Below are 6,000 nucleotides of genomic sequence, written 5' to 3'. Positions count from 1 at the left end.
AAGTACAATATCAAATACATTGATGCCTATTTAGATATAAAGTACAATATAAAACTGTAAACATGTGTCTATATAGATATAAAAACATGAGTCAAAGACGCATGCCTAACCTTCAATCTTATAATTCAAGGCTAGGAACTTATTTTTAAAGGAAATGTTATATATCAAGCTATGTTTACAGCCAATCCTCTCCGATCTAAAGCCAACAGTTACTTACTGCTTAGCTATATTTCCCAACTGGGCAAGTCCTGTAGCCCTCAGAGGACCAGCAGTCATTGTCACATCAGATCCCTAGTGATGTCGCTTTCATAGGCTCCCTTAACACTGTTTGCAAAGAGCCCTCTCAGTCCTGAGTCACAGGGTGGAGAGGGCCAAGATGGGGAACCAAATGAGAGACTCTAAAAGGTTGAGGGAGAACATGAAAGGTTGGAAAGACTTCATCTTCCATCTTTGACTTCACCAATAGGCTGTTGATGACTCGCAAATGATCGTTACTTCACATTCTACCTGGACTGTGTCCAGGAGCAGGCTTCCGGGGAATCATGTTGCAGTGTGGCGGGGTTGGGTTGTATGTGATGAATCATTTCTCTTGCTGCTTTCAAGATTCCCTCTTTGTCTCTGTCTTTTGCCAGTTTGACTATGGTGTGTCTAAATGTGGACCTCTTTGAGTTTATACTACTTAGAGTTCGTTGAGCTTCTTACATGTACAGATTTGATGCAGATTTTCCTCACATTTGAGAAGTTTATTTATTCATATATTCTTTCTTCCTCTTTCATTCTCTCCTCTCCTCCTAGGATTCCTATTATATTTATGTTAGTAGCTTGATGGTGCCCCACAGGTCTCTGAGGCTCTGTTCAGTTTTCTTCATTCTTTTGCCTTTCTATTGCTTAGACTGGATAATCTTAATTGACCTGTCTTCAAGTTCACTGATTTTTTTCTTCTGCCAGCTCATATCTGCTGTGAGCCCCTCTATTTTTTTATTTTCAAGGCCAGAATTTCTATTTGGCTCTTTTTTAAAAATAATTTCTATCTCTTTATTGATATTCTCTATTTGGTCATACATCATTCTCATTCTTTCCTTTAATTCTTTAAGCAAGGTTTCTTTTAGTCCTTTGATCGTGTTTATAACAGCTAGTTGGTCTAGTAAGTCAACATTTGTAGTTCCTCAGAGACAGTTTTTAACCAAAAAGAAAATAACTCAGAATCATAGTTTCTATTGCCTGCCTTCTCCCCCGATTGTGAGCCATTCTTTTTTGCTTCTTTGCATGTCATATAACTTTATGTTAAAAGTGAACATTTAAAATAATATAATCTTAAATAATACATTACAAACAATATAATGTGATAATTCTCGAAATGAGGTTTCCCCCTCCTCAGGCTTGTTGTTGTTTTGTTATTATCACTATTTGTTTGTTCAGTGACTTTCCCGGACTAATTCTGCACAGTCTGTATTTTCTGTTGTGTGTGGCCACTGAAGTCTGCTTCATTAGCTTAGTGGTCAGCTAATGATTGAACTAAGAGCTCTCCTTGAACTGATTAGTCTCCCTTCCTTTGCTGAGGGTCTGTGTGGTGTGTGTGTGTGGACATGCCTTCAATGCTCAGGCAGACAGTTTACAATTCTGCCTGAGCCTTCACTTCCTACTTGTGCAGGGCCTCAAGGTCAGCCTGAAGTGAGGAATGACAGCCTCCTCAGGTCTTTTTGGGGCATGTGCGCACTCACACGCATGTGACCTTCCAGATTCCCAGAAATATGTTAGAACTTTTAAAAGCTTCCATCTTACTCCCCAGTTATTCTTAAATTATTGGTCAGCCTCTTATTAGCCCCAGCTGGTAACACAGCCTCAGACAGCTGTGATATTAAACAATTACACTCATTTTTTTGACAAATGCCCTGAGGCTAGGGCTGTTTGCGTAAACTAAGCATTAAGTTAGGTCAAAAAAGACAAGATTTGTGGGTGGAGCTTTTCAGTGAACTGCCCAAACCAGTCAACTGTTAACAGTTCTTTGGAGATGAAGATTTAGGGGGGCTCTAAACCCATCCTGTGCCCTTACTTAGTCATTCTAAGATTCCTAATTTATTGTTTTTTAAGCATTCTTCTTTTTTAAAAAAATATTTATTTATTTATTTTTGGCTGCGTTGGGTCTTCGTTGCTGCGCGTGGGCTTTCTCTAGTGGTGTCGATGGGTTTCTCATTGCAGTGGCTTCTCTTGTTGCGGAGCACGGGCTCTAGGCGCGTGGGCTTCAGTAGTTGTGGCACGTGGGCTCAGTAGTTGTGGCTTGTAGGCTCTAGAGCGCAGGCTCAGTTGTTGTGGTACGCGGGCTTCGTTGCTCTGCGGCATGTGGGATCTTCCTGGACCAGGGCTCGAATCCATGTCCCCTGCATTGGCAGGCGGATTCCTAACCACTGGGCCACCAGGGAAGCCCCGTTCTTCTTTTCTAATGCAGAAGATTGATCTAATAATGGAGGCGGCAGACAGTCTGAGACATGAGTAGTATTGTAGCTGGGGAATCAGAGAGGAATAGATGCTACAAGGAGTGTTTCAAAGAGAGACTCAACAGGTGATCAGGTGGTTGCATGGGAGGAAGGTAGAGGAAGCAAGGACAGGGCTAAGGTACCTGGTCTCAGTGCCTAGAACTGTGCACCAATTAGAAATTTGAAGTTGAAATAGAGTTGATTTAGATGAGTTGGTAGAGTATTCTTACATAAAACCTTGGGATCCTCAGTGTTTGCTTGTGATTCGTGTTTGCTACTCCAAGTAAATCTTAAAGTCTCTGGAGGAGATAGTAAGATAGTTAATAGGTAATAGTAAGGAAATAGAAAGGAAAGAGTATTAGATAGTAATAGATAGGTAATAGTAAGGAAAGAGTAAGGAAAGAGTAAGGAAAGAGTATTAGATAGTAATAGACAGGTAATAGTAAGGAAATAGTAAGCGATTACTATTGCTAAATGTGAACGGGCACTAAAAATAAATGAACTTCAGCATCAGTGAGCTCACATAATCGAAAAGGACAAGCTTCCCTCTCCCATACTTTGCACCAAATCAACAGCTCCTTTTTACTCAAGATAAGAGTTTAGCTTAAATTTTGTTCAGTACTCTTATTTTTAAAAATGGTGTCATCATTCTTCTTAGTCTTCAAAGCAATACATGTTCATGATAAAAAAAGATTAGAAAATAGAACAGAGATGAAGAAGAAAATTAAAATTAGCCATAATCCCAATACTCAGAGGTAAGTACTGTAAACACTTTGACGTATAGTCTTCCAATCTTTTTCCTGCACTTGCAGTTAGGTATATTCTAAACAGTTGGTTTTATACTGTGCATACTGTTTTGTGTCTTGCCTTTTCATGTAATAATATGTCATAAAACTTCCCCGTTTCTTTAAATATTTCTGAGAACGTGATTTTCTATAACTGCAAGAGTACACTTTCCCCTACTTCTGGAAATTGATTTATTCCATTAGGAATATAGATTATGTTCCTGGAAGAGTAGGTCAAATTGGAAAATTGCTCACAAATGAAGGCAATGGCAACATAATTCATCATCACTGCTATGGCCTCAGTCTCCGTGTTGAAAATAGAGAATTCTTTCTGGCAGCACTAGTCACAGAAAGGGACCATTCCTGGGAAGCTGGCTCTGTGAAGACAGACTTTGTTGTGTTCCTGCTATATCCACCATGCTCATTTTACAAAGAGCTTCTGAAATCAAGCAGAAAAAGACTAATAACCCAATAGATAAATGGCCAAAGGATATGAATACATTGATTGCAGACAAATGCAAATGACTCTTTAACATATGAAAAAATTTCCAGCATCAATTATAGGGAAGTGCAGTTGAAAATAAATATTGCATTTCTCTTCTATCAGATTGGCAAAAATGCAGAAGTTTGACAATACCCTCTGTTAGCAAAACTGTGAGAAAATAGGCTCCCTTATACAGTGCTGGTAGGAATGCAAAATGTTACAAACCCTATAGCGGTGCATTTGCCAGTACTAGTGAAATTGTAGATGCATTTACCTGTTGACTCAGCAATTCCATTTCTAGACGTCTATCCCACGGGTACGCTTATACAAGTACAAAGGGATACTTGCAGAAGGTTATTCAACTAACTGGAGTATTGTTTGAAACTGCAAAAGATTGGAAAGAATCCAATTTTCCAGCAACAGGGAACAACTTAAGTAAACTATGGCATGTCCGCACGGCAGAGTACTATGCAGCTGTAAAAAATTGAGCAAAGGCTTCAATGGCTGATATGAAGAAACCTCCAATATATACGAAGTGAAACAAACAGCAAGGTCTAGGATACTGCTACATATTGTGTAAGAAGGAAAATAAGAATATATACCTAGGTATTTGTTTACATTTTCACAAAGAAATACTTGAAGAAAAACACCAAATTAATAAAAACAGTTATTTATGAGGGAAACAATAGAGGAAGCGGGGTAGAAACAAGACCCCTTTGTGAATACCTTTCTAGAAGGTTTTGGTCTTTGAATAACTCTGAAAACAATTCTTAAAATTGGAAACAAACACGTGAGCATAATCATACATCTAATAGTACTGTACCCACACAGAGGAGGAAGGAGTTATTTCAACTGACTTTAGGGCACAGTGTTTTGACTCTGCCTCCTTAGTGGATGTAATTGAAGGATAAAAAAACTACAAAGAAATCTGGAATCTCACCTTGGTCATTTTATTTTTTTAGTAGTGTTCGTATTGTTATTTTGAAACTTCCTATTGTATCACAAAGCATACAAGTAATTGTATTAATAAGATTAGGAATCAAGATTTTCAGTGTAAAAGAAAAGGGATACAATTATAACATCAAGTAAGTTATATAAAATACTATATAGTATTAAATTTAAATTAAAAAATTCTAATGAACTCATGACTTTAAAAAATATGCATGTATACTTCTGCTTATTGTGATGGGCTAATAGCAACAATATCCCAGGAGCCATGAATATCGCCCTTGTGCACAGATCTTAGCCGCTAATACCATCCCCTACCTGGGCTCCACTGACAAATGACTGTTTCTGGGCATAGGAAAAGGAAGGTACAAAGTGAACCTGAGACATGTTTTTCCAGAAATCAAGGAAGTTTTCTTGTCATGTCAAAAGGAGCCAACTTGAGTAGGCTGCCACTGACCAAACTGTGAGAATTTGACCATCAAAAAGAATAATGTTTGTGGTTAATTGAAATCTATTCAATCTCTAAAATCCATGAATCTACAATGATACTAATAATTTAAAAAGAGAAAACTCACTTGTCACCATTTAAAGTGCAATTAAGGCTATTAACTTCTCTGAAAATTTGAAAATTAAAGGAATATTTGAAAATTAAAGGACAGTTGAAAGAATGAACAACGTATGCCGCCTTTCATTTAGGAACTGTAGACCATGCTATCAAACAGCCCCTGTTGATGTGGGAAAGCTTTGCAGAAGAACCTTGGCTGATATATGTAGAAGAAGTGACAGAATCAGAAAGAAACCACTATTTCACATACCTAATGATATTTTTGGCATTTTCATTCATCGTTTTTAAAACCACTAGACGAATGATTGATGGGGAAACTAGACATTTGTATTGCCCCAAATAGCACCACAGATTCTATGTCTAAGTGAAATACACCATTGTATGGTGGAGGGATCAGTCTATCATCTTTATCTAGAGGTTAATTTAACACCACAAAGTGTGGGTCGACCATCTATCACGTGCCTCTTGGTGTAATGCAGTGTGACTGTCTTATATATGTAAGATTCTCCAGAAGCAGAGCCTGAGGTCTATTGGGGGAGGGTTCTTGGGAGAAGGAGAACGAGGGAAGCAGGAAAGGACAGGGGCAAAACTGTGTAGGAATGTGTCTCCGTTGGAGAATAGCAACAGCCTGATCCACTGGGTAGCTGGGGAGCGTGAACTGTTCCACTGAGTTGATCCCACCTTGAAGTCCGTGCCAATACCTGCAGGCTTCCCCTGGGCATCCCATGCCACCGTTTCTACGGC

Source organism: Pseudorca crassidens, chromosome 18 (genome assembly GCF_039906515.1).
Source record: "Pseudorca crassidens isolate mPseCra1 chromosome 18, mPseCra1.hap1, whole genome shotgun sequence".
Lineage (NCBI taxonomy): Eukaryota > Metazoa > Chordata > Mammalia > Artiodactyla > Delphinidae > Pseudorca > Pseudorca crassidens.
This window is presented reverse-complemented; position numbering follows the sequence as displayed.